Source organism: Oryzias latipes, chromosome 11 (assembly GCF_053564925.1).
Source record: "Oryzias latipes strain Hd-rR chromosome 11, Olatipes_Hd-rR_3.1".
Taxonomy (NCBI): domain Eukaryota; kingdom Metazoa; phylum Chordata; class Actinopteri; order Beloniformes; family Adrianichthyidae; genus Oryzias; species Oryzias latipes.
In genome coordinates, this window is record NC_136247.1 from 13,624,701 (window position 1) to 13,644,172 (window position 19,472).

The window sequence follows — 19,472 nt, forward strand, 5'->3', positions numbered from 1 at the left end:
ATGAATAATAATAATAATATGAATAACAGTGCAAAGTGCAGATGAAAAGAAAGATACGTTTCATGTCAAACAAATCATTTCATTTGTATTTTTGGTTTATGGATTTGATCTGTAGAGTTTTTAGTGTTTTTGGTCATGTAATCAAATGCAGTGATGGCTGACGTTATGAATAGGCTATATTTAGGGAGGAGGAAGAGGAGGAAGAGGCCTGCCTGTTGTTATTTTGTCACAGTCCTGCCACCTCTGATTTTGGGAAAGCACCGGAATGTGCCAGAATATAGAGACATCGAAAATGTATTTTCTATGTTTTGTAAGAGTCTGTGGAATTCTCAATTGAAGCAAAACAAACTGAAAATAATATACAAGAAGAGAGATTATTCTGCAAACTAAACCTCAAATGTGATTTTATTTCATGGAAAAGGAAGCAGTCTCTGTCCTTTGTCTCTGTCGTTGACTGGTACATTTCTTGTCTGTATGATGGTATCAGGATCACTATTGACCCTTGTGCTATCTTAGATGGCCCCACCCTCACATTGACGTGTTCTGCCTACCATGACAAAGGTGGATAAAGGTGGAAAGATTTCATGTAATCCATGGACACCAGTGAAGATCACAAATCATTGAAGAAAAAAGGTTCAGAGCACTGTCTAGTGGGTCTAGATGACCCAACTCCAAATGTTAAAGTGCTTAGGATAGCACAAGGGTTAACCTCAGAGCCTCAAAGGATCAGGATGTCACATTTGACCTCTTCTCAGAAGTTGATTCTTTGTTGTTGTCCAGTAAGTTAGTGACTTCCGCCTCAATAAACCTAAATTTACCATCAAAGGGGTCAAAGGTTGCTCTGTAGCTGTTAAATGTGCAATAAAAGACAAATAACTGGCTTCAGACATTAATTTATTGTTTAATGAAACTTTATTTAACCGTTACAGACTACAAAATATCATTAGACTTTCCTGTAAGTCATTTGAAGGAAATTGGAAATATGGAAACCTTTTGATCAGAATATTTTTTGACTTAAAAAAACCAATGGACTGAGCTTAATACTTTTTCAGTTTCCACTAAATTGTTTATGAACCAAAACACAGAACCTGTGGGGTCAGAAATTCAAACACAAATGACAAAAATAGGAAAAAGAAACACTCAGTGAACAAATGTGTTTAGAATCTGACTTGCTAGGTTGATAACCACATTTCTAATCTCTGGGTTTGTTGTTCTTTTTGGCTGAGAGCTGCTCGACCACATTTTGATGCAGATGAAGAAAGTGAAAGAATTTTTGATCTGCAAACGCCGAGCGCGATGGGTTGGGTGTTATTGTGCTTGCTGGCCTGGAAAGTCCCTGGCTGGCTTGTTTTGTTTTGGCAGCCCGGCTGCTCTGGCATCTCCCTTCATGAGGTGTGTCAAGGTGCACAGCATGACACGACTCCCTCTATCGACGGAGGTGAAACCGTGCTCTGGTGACGCCATTTTGTCGAGGCTGGAGTGAATCTGTAAAATGGCGAGTGAGGTCATGTGTTGCGGACACAATAAACATTTGATTTTCCAGTGTTTTTTAAAAAAGAAACACAGAAATCTACCTGAGTGGTTTGTTTGTACTCTAATGCAGAGCTCAATTTAAAGAGCAGCACAAATGAGCTTTCAGTTGTTGGCACTGATATCGCTGTTTATTCTGTCAAACTGCCTCTTTTTTAAGAGAAGAGCACATGATCCATGTAAACAGTTGAAAAAAAACTGTCTTAAGATAGCAATTGTTTTATATGAGAGAGTAAAAAATGTGTAGAATAGTAGTAAATGTAAAAAAACGTTATTCTGTTGATAAAAGGAGGAATAGTCAAGCAAATAATAAATCTGTTTTTTCTCAACAGGAAAAACATAAAATGACACCACCAACAATGTATGAATATATAGAGAGTCTACAAATTAGTCTTGAAAAATCTTTAGATGTATAGATAGATCAGCAGCATCACGCCATCTGAAAGCAGTATTAGAAAGGTCTGAGAAGAGCTGAACGGGTGTTTGTGGAGCAGAAGAGGAGCATCCTGAGATTAAAGGTGCTCCTCTGCAGCCGGGCCTCATCCTAGATGAACAACAATTCAAAGAGGATGCTTTTTTCTGCAACAGATGAGTCCAGATCTGCATCCACAACAGTCCTCCTCATCAGTTTGCCCAGCAGTAGTTCTTTATGTGACGAGGCTTCAGCATAGAAGAGCAGGACATGCGGTTAATCTACTTTACATTAGGACTGGACGATGGCTGACATTGAGATAATTTACTCTCAGGTTAAAATTAATTAATGCTTCCATAAATGTCCCAGAATATGCAAAATGATATAACATATGAATTATTTCTACAATCCTTTGTTCAACTCTGTTTATTTCATGATGTGATGAGGAACAGTAAACAAAGCAGTGCAGATCTGTTCCATGCTTGAGTTGTTGTTCTCTGTTTTTTTGACCTTTTCTTACTTCTTGGTCCTGTTCCAGTAAAACACAGAACTGCTGCGGGTTGAAGTCAGATTGAAAGTCAAAATGCAGCTTAAGGCTTTGTCCTGTGTATGTGTGGCGTCCAGCAGAGATGCCATGTTGGCGAGACTCAGTCTGTAATATTATTTATGTAATATTTATCTTTGAATTAATAAATTTAACTAAATGTGTTTGTTCTTTTCAAATCTTAGATAATTTTTTTATGTTCTCATTCCTATTTTTCCAATTCTGTGTTAATAAATCCGTTAAATTAAGTTTCTATTCAGCAGAAAACAAAACCTATTGTGGTGTAAAACGATCTTAATAACTTGTTCTTATCTCCAGGCGTGATGACTCATCTCAAAACTCGTCTTCCAGGCAGGAATATTTTCCCTGTTAGACTGCCAAAGGCGGGCACAAAGTTATGCGTCCAGCGGCCGCCATTATAAGAGCAAGTCCAAACATAAAATGTCCAACATCGATGGAAAGTGGAAATTCAAAACGTACAGATGCATTGGGATGCATCATCATTTGAGTGTAACGTGATAGAAAGGAGGCATGAGGACATGTTCAAGCCTGAATGTAGAGCGAGGGCTTTGCTTTTTCAGCTCTGCACCAAACTGCGTCACCAAAAAACACCGTCTCAGTTTCTTTCACTTTCCTTCTTCAATGCGTTTCGTAGCCGGACATGCCTAACTGCCAAACCACAGGCACGCTTCAGGTCCTGTGACCGAAAGATTCTGACACTCAGAATAAACTGTTTTTTTCTTTTTTCACAAAGTTCATGATGTTTTAGTTTAACTACGCCTGTATGTCTTTGCACCATCAGGTCACACTGAATGTTTCTGTGCTCCTGCATGAAAGAATGATACAAGTTTGTATTGAAAACCTTCAGATGATCATTTGTCTAAAATCTTTAGTAGGGAGAACTTTGGATAAAATGTACAGATAAAAAAGAAGAATTTAATTTACATTTTCATTTATATAAACATTCATAAAGCATAAAACTATATGGTCTAATAAACTGCTTCTTTTGACAAGAAACAAAGACTGGCATCTCACAACCGTTCTAAGTTTCATTGAAACTCAGTTTTATGCTCCATTTTGCTCTGCTGTATTAGAAAGTTTAGGTGTTCTTCTATTTACTTATAAATGGCCACTTCAATTGCTTTTTTTTAATAATTGAGCCTGCCTTGGAAATGTATTTATTCAGGTGTTTTCTCTTTCGCATTAAAGCTTTTAATATAAAACCCTGACAGCGTCGTTCAGCGTTGCTGAGAAGAAACACGACTTTCTGTTCGTTTCTAAATTGTCATCAAGCCTGAAAGACATGACTGCATAAATGCAGATCCACACCTCAGCTTCTTTTGCTGAAAAATCCTATACTATAATTCAAAGATATTGTCTGGTCAGAATAGATAATACATGCATTTCTGCACTGTGTTGTACCCTGTTTGGGTTTGGGTGAACTCCAAGTATCTGTAAATTCCCCCAACTTCCCCAAAAGAATTTGATCCAGTACATTTACTGCACCACACGGCCGTAAACTTCAATAATGTGTGGTTTCTTTTAGCTGATAACACACCAAACCCAAAGGGCATGACTGCTGTGAGAAGTCGTGCCAACTGTGCAAAGGTTGGCGCTCCAACACTGACCTGAAGTCTGTCTTTAACATTGGAATACAGAGAACCAATAAGCTGAAACTGATTCTGTGTCAGCTCACAGGCTCACCCCCTCAGCCTCTGGAAGACAGAGTCACAGCGCCGCGGCTGGGCTGAATTTGTTATGTTATGCTCACTCAAAAGTCATGTGATTTCCAGGAAAGTGTGATCCAAACGGGCAGGCTGGCAGAGAAGATGCTAGGAGGTCTTTAATATTGTTGTGAGTTTTGGCTGACATCTAGTGGAAGCTTTTTGATGTCCCTCCTCATCTTGAAATGTTTGGTTTCATTTACAGTCATTTACAGGTCATAAAATGTAACATTTGTGGTGTTATTTAGGTAAAAAGCAGGTTTCATTGCTATGCAGTCAGTATGCTTTTGTGATTAACCAAAACAGGATGTTTAATGGGTTTAAAGCTGGTCAATCTCAATGACAGGATTCTTTCTGTCCCGTCTAAGAAAAAAATCTTCAACAGTGTAATCAATGGTCTTAGTTCATGAAACAGATATAAGATAAAGGTGTCTGTAGTGTTGGTGTTTGGCTGCATTCTAAGTAAAAATCTTTGGGACTTCCCTAAACAAATAAAAACAGTTGTGTCATCCTGGTGAGTTGGTGAGCAGGCTGGGTTTCTGTTGGCTAGGAATGGTAAGCCTCGAGTGCCCCCAAGTGGAAAAAAAGATTTAAATGCACTGAATTAACTTGAACTGAGACAAAATAACCAAAAAACAAAGAATTTGTTATATTTGTACCGTTTAAAAGCAAAGACCATATTTTCAATCAAATCTAACATTACGCATTCATAAGAAACCTCTGAAAACTATTCTATTACATTTTAACTATAATGCTTTATGGTCTTTCTGTGTTCAGAGATTTGTCACTGTGAGCCTTACTTCCTTGTTGATAATGTGATTTCATAAGCAGTTTCAGCACCTGTTTTTTTAAATCTAGTAATATAACTGTTGTGGAAAGGTGAACATGCATGCCTGTTTCTGTTTTTGTGTTTGATCTGTGATTCCTGCAGATCTAGTATGCACTGGATTCCCCAAAGGGTTGTTTTTGTCACTAGCCATTGTTCTCTGCATTACAAACTACACTCACCGGCCACTTTATTAGGCACACCTGTACCTAATAAAATGAAAATTTCTAATCAGCCAATCACATGACAGTAACTTGATGCATTTAGGCATGTAAACATGATCAAGATGATCTGCTGCAGTTCAAACCCAGCATCAGAATGGGAAAGAAAGGTGATTATAATGATTGTGAACATGGCATGGTTGTTGGTGCCACCAGACGGACTGGTCTGAGTATTTCAGAAACTGCTGATCTACTGGGATTTTCACCCACAATCATCTCTGGAACAGGAAACTGAGGCTACAAAAGACACAGGCTCACCAAAACTTTAATTAAAACTTTTATTGGTTTACAAGTGTTTTTATGGTCCCAGGCCTTCATATTTATCTGACATTATTTTAAAGTATGAGCCCTCGCGGACCCTGAGGTCCTCTGATACAGGCCTTTTGGTTATTCCAAAAGTAAGAACTAAAACATGCGGCGAGGCCTCGTTCAGTTTTTACGGACCTCGCCTGTGGAACAGCCTCCCAGAGCGCCTAAGGGCTGCAGAGACTGTTCATGTTTTTAAAGGAAGGCTTAAGACCTACCTTTTTAATTTAGCTTTTAGTTGAATTTTAGGATTTTTGATTTTTTTTAATTATTATTATTATTATTGTTTATTTATTTATTTATTTATTTTTATTTTTATTTTTATTTTTATTTTTATTTTTATTTTTATTTATTTATTTATTTATTTATTTATTTATTTATTTATTTATTTATTTATTTATTTATTATTTTTAAATATTTTAATTATTTATCTATTTTTCTTTTAACTAGTTTTATGTGTGTATGTAAATACATTTATTTATTTATTTATTCTATTAATTTTAAAGTCGCTCTTACTATTTCATATGCCTATTAAGGTTTATGTAATTATTTGTTTTTTGTCCATGTTTTATATATATTTTAATTTTATTCCTTTTACATTTTATTACACTCCAGTGTTTTCCTCTGAGGGATCCTCCACATCAGTGACTGACTCTTCTCAGTGAGCGGGGACGCTGCAGTGGGATCTCCTGGGTCTGACTCTTTTGATCGGATCTGGGGGGTTCTGTGGTGGTGTTCTCCGTGAACTTGGGTTGGGGGGTCGCTGGTGTGGACATGTCCCCAAAATATCGTTTCCCCACTTCAAGACAAAGCCTGGTCTCTACATTCTATCATTTTATCACTTTTTTAATTTATTTATTCATTTATTTATTTATTTATTTATTGATGTCTGTGTGTGTGGGAGTGTGTGTGTGTGTGTGTGTGTGTGTGTTTTTGCGGGGGGGGGGGGGTTTGTCTTGTCATCTTGTTTTTAAATTTTATTGTTTTTTATGCACAGCACTTTGAGTGACATATGTTGTTGAAAAAGTGCTATATAAATAAAGGTTGATTTGATTTGATTTGAAAACTGGACAATAGAAGATTGGAAAAATGCTGTCTGGTCTGATGAGTCTCCATTTCTGCTACAAAATTTGGACGGTAGGGTCAGAATTTGGTGTCAACATCATGAAAGCAAGGATCCATGATGCCTTTAATCAACGGCTCAGCTGGCGGTGGTGTAATGGTTTGGGGGATATTTTCTTGGCACATTTTGCAACACCACAGCCTACCTGAGTATTGTTGCTGATCATTTCCATCCCTTCATAACCACAGTGTTCCATCTTCTGATGGCTACTTCCAGCAGGATAAGGCGCCATGTCATAAAGCAGGAATCAATTCAGACTGGTTTCTTGAACATTACAATGAGTTCACTGGACTTAAATTGCCTCCACAGACAAATATCAACCCAATAGAGAAACTTTGGGATGTGGTGGAACGGGAAATTAGCATCATAGATGAACAGTGTCATGGTTTGACTTTGTTTTGTCTTGGTTTTTGCTTTAGTTCTTGTTTTGTCTTGTTTGGTTCTGTTTCCTGTTTTATTTTGAAAGGGTTCCTGTCTTGTCATGTCTTTAGTTTTACTTCCTTGGTCCCCATCTTCCCTGATCATGTTCACCTGTGTCTTGTCTGCCCTGTCTGTATATAAGTCTTGTCTCTGCCTTCCTCTCCTGCTGGTCCATTAATGTCTCTAACGTCTTTTCCCTGGCTCCTTCATGCCATGTTTCATGTTTTGCCACAGTAAGTTTGGTTCTAGTTTTGTTATCCTGCTCTGCAGCGCTTTTTGTTTGTCATAAAACCCTCTAGTCCTTAACCTGTTTGCCTCCCGTCTCTGCGTCTGGGTCCTACCGGCTCTCGAGCCCCCCTCACCGTGACAAACAGCCGACAAATCTGCAGCAACTGTGTCATGCTGTCCTGTCAATATGGACCTAAGTCTCTGATAAATGTTTACATTACCTTGTTGAATCTATGCCACCAAGGATTAAGGCAGGTCTGAAGGTAAAAGGAGGTCAAACCTGGTACTAGCAAGCTGTACCTATTAAAGTGGCGGGTGAGTGTGAATGCCAAACCCAATTTTTAGCTATCCTATTTCAGTGTGATCTTCCAAGCAATTTTGAATTTTTTCATTCATTCAAGCGGCCAGGATGGGCTCCGGCAGCCCTGTGACCTCAAAAGGGACAAAATGGTTAGAAGATGAATGAATGTATTTTTTTCCAAAAAACAAAAATTAGTTAAGGAGCAGAACAAAGAAAACTTATAAAAACTGCCCCTATCGCTGCATTGACAAAAATAAATCAAGGTAAATAAATTAAAAGAACATAGTTGGCTAATATTTCATTCAACATAAATTTTCTTCATTTATACACAGGTCTGTGTTACTTTAATGTGTTCCAGTCACCAAAGAGGAAGATAAAGGCATTAAGCCTGTACCTCAAAGTAAAAGAATTTGAACTTCGGCATGGTTGCTTATAAAGTTAATTTATTGCCTAAATGCAATGAATGAGTCCCTATCTTGTAAAGTAAATGAATCTACAAGCAGTACACTATTATGAAGAAATATGATCTGTGTTTTTTTATGAGTAGCTCCTGTGAAACAAACCAATAAACTTCTTCTTTTCCACGTTTTTCCGAGATTATGTTACTTCCAATTCAATCTGTGAAACAGAAACTGTGGACTCGTAATTTTTTTGTGAAAATATGGTTTTATATTATACTTATTATTAATATGGTTTTATATCAATATTTTATATTATATTATATAAAAGGAAAATGTTTGTCTTTTTTTTTTTACCAACCAATCAGTCAATCATAAATGATCGGTTTTTACTTTTTTTTTTTTTTTTTTTACTTGTTCTGTCCAACAGCTGAGCAAACAGATTACAGCTAAAGGCTTTTTGTGTTGGACAGGTTTTACTATCACAAAAAGAGGTTATACAGCTTCGAGAAACCAGGGTGTAGATTTGTATAAACCCCTTTTTGTTGTATTATTCTTTTGTTTATTTGTTACATTTAGTGTGTGTGGGGAGGGAGAGGGGAAGAATGTGAGGAGGGGGGGTGGAGAAAGTAAAAGGAAAAGAGGTGAGAAAGTGGGGGATACAAGTACTGATTTGAATAAGTTATCATTTTAAGCTTTAACAATTATACCAAATCGAAAAATATTACATCAAAGGTGAAATTCTAACACTAAGATGAGTGGAAGACATCTGTCCATCAATACACTGTGAGTTAGGAGGAGGGATGAAGCAGACAGGGAGCAGTGTGGCAGTGTGCACGTGGGGGTGGAGATAAATGCATGCTGCCGAAGTGAACCGTGTGTTCATAAGGGGAACCAGATCCTACCCAGCCAGACCAGGAGAGGGGAGGAGAGACCCCCAGGCCAGGAACCCTCCCCGGCACTGGACCCAGGCAGCCCGGGAGGGGGGGAGGAGGGGATCACTCACCCACCCAGCCAGGCGCAGAGAATGCCCCCTACAGGGGCCCCACCGACGCCCAAAGGCATAAGCGAACCCGGCGTCCCCAGGCCACAGGACAGGAGCGTTTGGCCGTACCAGGCGGCAGCCATGGGGGGCCACTGGGCACACCGAGACAAGGGCGAGGGACGACGCCAGGGCCCCGAGAGCCCATGGTACGCCGACCACCCAACCAGCGCCCCGCCTCTGCAAGCCAGCCCCGGCACCCAATCCGAGCATTCCAGAGATCGCCGCACACCCACAGCCACCCCCCATAACCCTACCTACTACAACCCTCCTCCCCCGCCATATTATCTGAGCCCCCCTTATTAACCCCCTTAATGCCCTCCCCCCTCTGTGATGGGGAGGGAGAGCCCCAGAGGATCCCAGCGAGCCAGCCCCCAGGTCCGTCCCACTCATGCACTCTCGCACACATACTCACAACTTCTGGTTACCCCCCACCCCCCGCCGCCACACAGTAACCCCCTCCGGCCGACCGACCCCCCAACGCCGCATGCCCGACCAATTACCGCAGCCGACAGGATACCCACAAGCCCGGCCGCCCTGAGAGGACCAGGCGGGTGAAGACCGGCCGCCCCTCCCCAACCCCACCTATGTATGGAGGTGTGGGTGTGCTGTGTGTGTGCTGCAGGTAAAATAGAAGGTCTCCAGTGTGGGGGGCCCCACCGGTGCCAAGCCACAGAGCCCCCCCACTCTGGAGTCCCTCTGTGTGTGGTGTGTATTTGCTGTGTGTGTGCTGCTAACATGCAGTGTGTGTGTCTAAAGTGGAAGTTAAAATTGTGGGGGGGACCAGTGAAACATGAGCACGGATGTTTCACCGTGCCCCCCTCCACCAGACCCTCCCCACAAGGCCCTAGATGAATCAGGGTGTCTAATATGCAAGTAAAACCGGGATGGAGGGCGGGCGCCGACGTGACCCCAGAGAGAGACACCCCCAGTGAGCCCCGCCCAGCATACCCCACCCACCCAGTTCCCGGAGCCCTATGTGACTGTGTGCAATATTTGTTTGATTAAGAGCTGGGAGGAGCTGGCGGATGGGCACAACCGGGGGAAGAAGGCTCCCCTGAGCGACAGGGCCCCAGCCGGCCGCGGTAGGCGCCCCCCTTCCCAGGGCGGCCAGGCAGTCAGGAGGCGGCAAGCCAGCCGCAGATGGAGGCCAGAGCCTCGTAGCGCTGAGAGACAGCCAGCAAGGAAGGGGCTTGGTGCCAAAACGGTCGGTTTTTACTTTGCTTTCAATGTTAAAACTACAAAGGATTGTGGGTTATTGTCGTCCTTCCTCCATTCAGACAAGCTCAAAGCGTAAAACAGAAAGAAACCACCACAAAGTGCCCCCTGATCACCAATAGAGGGACCCAGATTGACCATATAGAAAGAGGATTCTTGTAGAAGCACCAACAAATGATCAATACTAAAGCAAGTGCGTACAAGGTTAATATGTTGTTGGTCAGAGGTATTAACCTAACCCTAACCCTGAAACCCTTCCTCTGGGTCTGTGCGGCCAAGAAAAAAGTTCAGCAGTGGCCACAAGAATTTAGACAATTACAAGCGAATTGTCACTTTCTTTTGAAAATAGGAAAAATCCTTGTTGAGGGAAGTTTTCCTGAGAGAATTTCTCAGAGTTAGCAGATCCTCCTTTTCTCCAAGATCCAATAAACACTAACTCTTACCACTGGGTATTTTAAATATTGAATTTAAAAAAAAATCCTTACACTATAACATAATCAGAGACCAACTTGATTTTTGTGCCTTGGCTGCTGGTGACCTTTGACTTGTGTGAATCCTGTTTTTATGAATTTGCTTAAGCATAACTAAAATCAAGCATCACACTGATGAGCAATAACGTTGAAAGTATCAGAAGTCTATTAGGTCAGCATGCTGATTTCCAGTTGCTTAGAAATATATTAGCTGTCTGTTTTTGAACAAAGTTACTGAACTTTATTCGTTCAAGCAATACATTTCACATTCTGCTTGTTTTTCTTGGTTCTTTCTTTGTTTCTGGACTGCAGCTGTAACAAAAAACAAAACAAAAAAGGACAACTTTAGATGACTAAATACGTTTTTTTAAGTTTCACTGCATCAGATTACGACAGTTCACACGTTTAAATATTTTATGGCATAATCCACTAGATGGCGCCAAAATTTGTTTGCCTCACCACTGAAAAGCTGACACCTTACTGGGTCTCAGAAAATACCCAACAATTAGGAATTGCTTATTTGTTTTAATACGATACAGAAAAATTAGTAAAGCTATAAGAACAAGTATAAAGTTGAGGAGAGGGAATTTCTACATTTAAAAAATCATGCACAAACACAATTTACGTCTTAATTAATCTGTTTCAAACTTTCAAGACATTTTTGCTGAAAATATCAATTTTTTTCTACATTTGTTACAGATATTTGTGTCATAGCTTTTCTAACTGATCTACTGATCGACCCTTTTCTATCACACCAGCTCGTTTTTTTGTTTTCAACAAACTGTAATTTAGAAAAGGAAGCTTATCCCACATAAAATTGTTTTAACAAATCCTGAAAATTTTTCAAACTTTGAATCCTATTTATTAAAATAGTTTTTAACCCTCAGTTTTATTTTGATGGTCTGATGTTGGAGATAAAACGTATTAAATAGAAACATGTAGAAAAATCAAAATCTTATTCTCAATGAAATTTTTATTTTAAATCCTTAAAGTAGGACTGACAGTCAACACAAAGACAGACATGTAGACGCCACACTGGTTAATATTGAAGTGTGGTTATTCAAAACTTCCGTGCATGTCCCAGAGAAACACACGTCATGTGAAAGACATGACTCATTTCTGTGCAGTGCAGACTGGTATTTTTGAGTACGGTAAGTACCCTAAACCCTTAACCCTTGTGCTATCTCAGATGACCCCACCCTTACATTGACGTGTTCTCCCCACCATGACAAAGGTGGATAAAGGTGAAAAGGATTTCATGTAATCCATGGACACCAGTGAAAATCACAAATCATTGAAGAAAAAAGGTTCAGTGCACTGTCTTGTGGGGTCTAGATGACCCAACTCCCAAGGTTAAATTGCCTAGGATAGCACAAGGGGTAAACTGCTTCCAGGAACCTCCATGCCCAAACAAGGGTTTCCACAATAACAAGCTCTTCCTTATATAAACTATTGTGGAAATGAATGAATATAAGGGCGTGACCCTGAAACCGATACATACATTAATGAATTAATCATTTATCATTCAGTTCTCCATCCATGTGTTGGGAGCAGTGCGATTCATGTTTTATCCCTCTTTTCCACTCCCCTCCGGGTAGTGGCAGTGAATTCAGATTACAGTTGGCTTGTCCATGCTTCTGTACTTTGGTGTGGTCCTCACCTCTGGCTCGTCTCGTGCCCCCAGCCGACCCCCCACTCCATCTGGATGAAGTCCATCTGCTCAACTATTTAAACATGTAGTCGTAGAGTTAGTTAGGTTAATTCTTCTCTAAGAGTTCTGGTGCATCGCCTGTCCGTCCTGGGGGAGGTTCCCTCCTTCATGTGGACACTCCTGAGGTTCCTTCCTTTTTTTCCGGAATTCGTTTTTTTAGGAGTTTTTCCTTACCGCGAAGGAGAATGCCAGTTTAGTTTAGTCTGTTTAGTTTAGTTTAGCCATTAGTTAGCCATGATAATTACATAACTCTAACAACCAATTCAGACTTCAGCCTTCAGGAGGGTCTAACTTTGGATCTTCTCTGTCCAATGGAAAAATGATTTATTCCTGATAATTACAAAACAAAAACCTCAAAGAGAAATCTGAAGCAGTAAACACAATCCTCTTGTCTTTTTCTCTTTTGGTTTATGCAGAAGACATCTACTAGTTGTTCGTCGGCTTATTTTTTTTTTCACATCATATGAGTTTAAGATTCTCTGCCAACATGTTGCTTCTGATGCTTCAGTTGCATCTTATTTTTTATCTTGTTGTCATAGTTCCACAAACATTTATGCAGTGCCAGTGTTAATATTTGTCTTATTTTTAATTGTATTTTATACATTGATCTTTCTCAAAGCTAACCTATCAGTTTTCTTTTTGATGCAATTGAGGATAAAAAAAAACAACTTTTGAGAAAGCGGCACAGAGACACCTCTGGACTGGAGTTCTCGGGGAAAAAAAAAGACAATATCCCACGTATTTCATAGTTTGAAGCAATAAAATTTAATAACCATATAAGTGTCGCTTTAAAATAGGAGGTTTGAAAGCTGGTATTCAATATTCTGGTCAAACGTAAATAATGCCGCAATATTTGTTCTAGAATTTCTTTACAGCAGGGATGGCAGGTCCTCCAGCGTAGAAAAGGATTTGACCATTACAAATGACTTCTTGGGTGGCTAATTGCATTTCCAAGGCTAAATCTAAAGCAAACAAAAAAAACAAAAACAAATACATAACAAAAATAAAAAAAACACATTATTTAATCATTCCTGTACAGAATTGCAGCCTGCCACACCTAAATGATTGAGGAAACACTGTGCCTGCATTTAGAGAAACTATCCTGTGGTGCAGCCTTGCAGACTTGAATTGTTTAATTAGTTGTCAAAAGTTACTCACCCAGGTTTATGAGCAGAAACGTTTGGAAACTGGTATGTGGGTGTTTCTTGAGAAACCAGTCAACCTCCATTTCCTCCAGTCAACCATAACTTAATTTGAAAGGTGTCCTGTGACATGGTAAAAACAGGCTTCAGCATGAAACAAAGCATGATTTGTGGTTCCGGTCAACATGTTGTATGGAGTTTGTTTTTTTAATTTTTCTCATTCAGCACATGGTGTTTTGATACGTTCTCCCTGAATGATTCAGCTTTGCCCTATTGGGGACAGGCATTGTTTAATTTGTTTTGAATGTTGACTTTTCCCAGCTTTTGAACTGCTCCCGTCATTTTCTTGTTTTCCATCTCATAAGTCAGTGTGATGGAGTACATGACAGAAATGTCTGATAGTTTCAGGATGATGGTGTAGCCATCAGTGTGCGAATGTGTGTGTGAATGTGTGAATGGGACTGTGACTGTGAAGCGCTTTGGGCCTACGAAAAAGGTAGAAGAGCGCTATATAGGTATACACCACTAATATGTGGAAGCAAAATTCATTTAGAAATGTCTAATTTGACAATTAAAATGAATGAACTGAAATGCTTTTCCTTTTCACAATGTAACTGCATCAACTGACTCAAAAACAAAATTAAAAATCAATCCTTCAAAATCATTTTTAATTTTCTACTTAAAAAACACTTATTCTATGTCATAATGAAAACGAAAATAAAAAAAGGGGATTGCATGTGCGTTTTCCCATCCAACCTGTGAAAGGTGTAGCATAACTCAATCCCACAACATCAGTGCCTGTTGGTCCAACCAGCAAACGCCAAAAGTTTAGCATGGCCAAACCTGCTAGAGCTGTTCATGGGGCTGTAGCTGTCCACGAACAGCAAAATCAGCTGCAGGAGACGATCTTCTGAATGTGCTTTTATTACTGTTATGATTATTATTGACCCTTGTTCTATTCTAGGCACTTTAACATTGGGAGTTGGGTCATCTAGACCCACTAGACAGTGCGCTAAACCTTTTTTCTTCAATGATTTGTGATCTTCACTGGTGTCCATGGATTACATGAAATCTTTCCACCTTTATCCACCTTTGTCATGGTAGGAATAACACGTCAATGTAAGGGTGGGGTCATCTAAGATAGCACAAGGGTTAAGGGCCTGTTCGCGCATATTTTTTTTAAATCCATGCTGTCAGTGCTTTTTTCTTGGCTGCAAGGACCTGGAAGAAGGGTTAACATTAGGCTAATACGTGTTAAAAACATTAACCTTGGAGGAACTCCAAATTCCAAAATGCAGCAATAAGCATCTTCGATGTAAATATGTTGGAATAACATCAGCCTTTATTCTGTTAGCAGCACTTCCACCTTCTGCGATCAGGAGTTTCGGATTGCAGGGCTTTGGCTGCCAGTCTGAAAACAGAGCTAGTCCGGGGAAAATTTCGACGAACCGTCCGAAGGAGGACCTAAACAAGTATTTTTAAAATAGTTTGCTTTATTCATAATTTCTATTTTTGTGCCCTACAACTGGCACCTCTTCTATGAACTCTCTTACATTTCTCTCATGCATCAGATCTTTAAAATTCCCTTTCCATCTTCCCATCACACTGGTGGAACCTGGCAACACAGTTCTTCCCTGTCCTTGATCTACCTTACCTGCAGCACATCCTTCCCCGATTCTCCATTTATCTGTCTCATCTGTACACATCTACTTATTCCCTTCTTTGTGTTCAGCCTGCCATACAAGTCCCCAAAGATTTCTTTGTACCCTTGTCTGATGTCTTCTGTCCTCTCAGTGTCTCATTTTTTCTTGGTAAATGTTTATCTCTTACTGTAATGTACAGTGGGGCACAAAAGTATTTAGTCAGCCACCAATTGTGCAAGTTCTCCCACTTAAAAAGATGAGAGAGGCATGTCACTTTCGTCATAGGTATACCTCAAACATGATAGACAAAATAAAAAACAAATCCAGAAAATCACATTGTCTGATTTTTAAAGACTTTAATTTTAAATTATGGTGGAAAATAAGTATTTCGTTAATAAGAAAACTTCAACTCAATACTTTGTTATATACCCTTGCTTGGCATTTACAGCAGTCAAACGTTTTCTGCAAGTCTTCACAAGGTTTTTACAAACTGTTGCTAGTATTTTGGCCCATTCCTCCATGCAGATCTCTTCTAGAGCAGTGATGTTTTGGGGCTATCGCTGGCCAACACGGACTTTCAACTCCCTTTATAGGCCTCTCTCATCTTTTTAAGTAGGAGAACTTGCACAATTGGTGGCTGACTAAATACTTATTTGTCCCACTCCTGAACTTCTTCATTCCACCTCCAAATCTCTTCTCCTCATTTCAGATCACACCTTCCTCCCATTTTCCCTGATCATTCTGTTGTAGCTCTCCAGTTACCTGTAAGGACCTCTTATCTCCTCATCTTTGTTTCAACTCCACTGTGAAAGCCACATAACACTCTTCCTTTTATGCTTCCAAAACAGTCCTCTGGTCTGTCCTTGTCATCTTCCTCACCACCAGTCATCATCAGAGTCATTATCCGTGGTTACATGGGCAAAATATCTTGATCGGATCAATGGTCGGATTAGAATTCAACCGTGTACATGGGCCCAGAAAAACTTTTTCGGATTAGAACAAACGTTTACATCCGCAGCACTTTCGGTGGAAATAAATCAGTCGCACATGCGCAGTTCTGTTTAAAATACCGAAAGAGGAAACGAATCTCGATGTAAACAAGCCGAGCTGCCACATACATATGTAGCAGTTCAGTAATATACGAGATGATCTTCTAAATTTGCTATTATTATTGTTATAGTTATTATGAAGCGCCTGTTCGCTCATCATTTAATTTTTAATCTGTGTGGTCAGTGCTTTTTTGTGGCAGAATGAAGCCGGAAGAACGGTTAGGTGAAGGCTAACAACATTTAGCCTGGATGAGCATAAATCGATGCGGGAAATGCCACAATCTGAATCTTGGCTGCATGTAAGTATGTGGGAATCACATCAGCCTTTATTTTGTCAGGACACAACTGGAAACACTAATCCACGTGATTGTTTGAACAGTTTCTAACGACTGAATTCTGCTTTGAAAAGCTAACACACCGCCCCAAAGCTGGAGACATGGTTCTCCTGAATTTGGCTGCTTGTTCACATAGAGCTGTGGGACAGGTGGCAGTCCGAAGCTTCCCATTAGTAACAAAGCATCCTCCCCTACCCTCAAACACAAAACTTTATGTCCGTCTGCTCTGCTCAGAGACCGCGCAGGGTCTGGAAGTCAGGGAGCACGAAGCGCTCCTCCCCGGCAACCCCCTCTTGGGGTGTCGTAGAAGATGGGAAGGGAGACACAAGGAGCCCGCGGGGCGAGGGCGGAGCACAGAGGCGTCCACAGAGCAGCCGGTCAGTCCACGATGTGCTCCAAAGCTTTCTCTGGAGCACCGCACCATCTATGCATGACGTAAACCAGAGCAGTAGTGACACACGATCGGAATGAACCGTTTACATGCAACACGATCGGATAAACAATAGGCGTAACCCACCTATGTTGATCGGAAAAAAAATTCTGATCCGAACGAGTCTGATCGGGCAGAATATTCCGAACGGCATGTTTACATGACGCATTTTTCTTCCGATCAGGCATTCTTTCCGATTACTTTTGCCCATGTAAACGCGGCTACTGTCTTCTGCTGGCTGGCTACACTTTTCCCACTATATGGAGTCTCTAATCTCTATCATATTACAATGTTGGATTACAATCATCTTGTGTGATCCTCCCTCCACTCTACTATGTTACTCTATGCTCCACTCTTTTCTGGAAAAGTGTGTTCACTATTGCCATTTCCATCTTTTTAGCAAAGTTCACCAGCATCCTTCTGCATTCCTGTCCTGAACACTAAGCTTTCCCATCATCTTCTGCTCGGTTTTACCTCACCCTTTTACTCAACAATCTGGATTGCTGTATTTTTATTACATGTTTTTATGATGCGAGTTCTGTACTTGTTTCTCTTTCCACCTCAATGCGTTGAGACATGCATAAGTAGAGGTCTAGTTTTAGGAAAATTTTTATTTTTGTGTTGAACAGAAAACTACTTTCAGAGTAGACATACAGTAAAGTTGTGAAAGACTTTTTGAATAAATTTAACAGTGTATACTTCACAGAGTCACTTCAAATAAGTCTGTGCGCATAACATGTTGACACTGCATTTCTAACTATCCTGCTGTGAAAGGGGAATTGTCCTTCGGATTTGATCGACCCATTTTCAGTTTTAAATGCATAAAAGTATTTATTTATTTTTTTGGAAAAGGTTTTCTTGACTTTTTTAGTGACAATTTAAGAACTTTTAAAAAGTTTAATAACGAAATGATCTTGTTGAAATGATAACATCTGTGTTGTTATGATTGGTTTTCTCCCAGTTGTCAAAATAAGAAAACAAAGACAGTAGTAAACACTGACAGCCAGATCCTCTCCTAATCATGGAAGCTTAAAGAGATTGTTCTTTTGTTGTGTTTTGTTGCATACATGATCAAAAACATCACAAACAAAGCTTATGCTTTCTGTTTATTCTGTTGTGTGTTAAGTACACATTTCTATATTGTTGCAATATAATATTTCACCCCAAAACATCTGATACAGGACATGATTTTTTGAACTAGTTTGCCTTTTTGAATCAATAGCCGCAGTTACATGTGCAAAACATCTTGATCGGATCAATGGTCGGATTAGAATTCAACCGTACATGGGCCCAGAAAGACCTTTTCCGATTAAAACGAACGTTTACATGGGCCACACTTTCGGTCGGAATAAATCACATGCGCAGTTCTCTTTAAAATACCGGAAGAAGAAATGAGTCCGGCTGTAAACAAGCTGCCACAACATGAACAACGATCAGATCAACAATCGGCATAACCCACATATCTGGATCGGAAAGAAATTTTGATCAGAATGAGTCTGATCGGGGCAGTATTTTCCAAACGGCATGTTTACATGACGCATTTTCCTTCCGATCAGGCGTTCTTTCAGATTACGTTTATCCATGTAAACGCAGCTATACTGATCCTGTAAGGAATAAAGATGAGAGAACTCCATTATTGGAACCATTGGGACATTACATTGGAGATTACAAACCATAAATCAAACATTAACAGTGGTGAGCAACTCATGCAGCTGATCATTTAGCTAAAACCTTCTCACAAACAAATTCATTTTGATCCTCTTTCCTGTGCTTCACCGTTGACACACTGCCTGACGGAGCTGTTTGCCGAAAATATTTGTTCAGACTATATGATGGGTGCTGAAGAAAAGACTGGTGCACAAATAGCTGCAATGCAAATTACTTTTCAACATGACTCTTTCCACCACCTGGAGTTTTTTATACTATCAAAACTTTACATGCATGAATTATTGTTTTCTATCTGTTTTACTAGTTTCTTCCTGATTGAAATCCATTCTAGGCAACACTATCGCATTGATCAGAACACCACACTGGACAGGTGGCTGGAGAGCATTCAGAACCAAAATCAGTAGACATTTTTGGACTGTTGGGACATTTAAGCCAACAAAAGACTAATATGCAACACCACCAGCAAGTAATTTTTCAGAAGAACTTTTATTATTATTATTATTTTTTAATGCTTCTTTCCCTTACTTATTAAAGAAAAACAATAAAACATTCAATAATTAACGTTTCTGATATAATTTTGTAAATACTAAAAAAAAATGTCAGCTTATATTGATGTTTTTTTTTAAAACACAACAAAAAAAGAAAGACAAACTTAAAGACATTTACTTGTTTTGCCGGTAAATGTTTGTGGTTAATTCTTAATAATAATTATAGACAGACTGCTGCGAAGA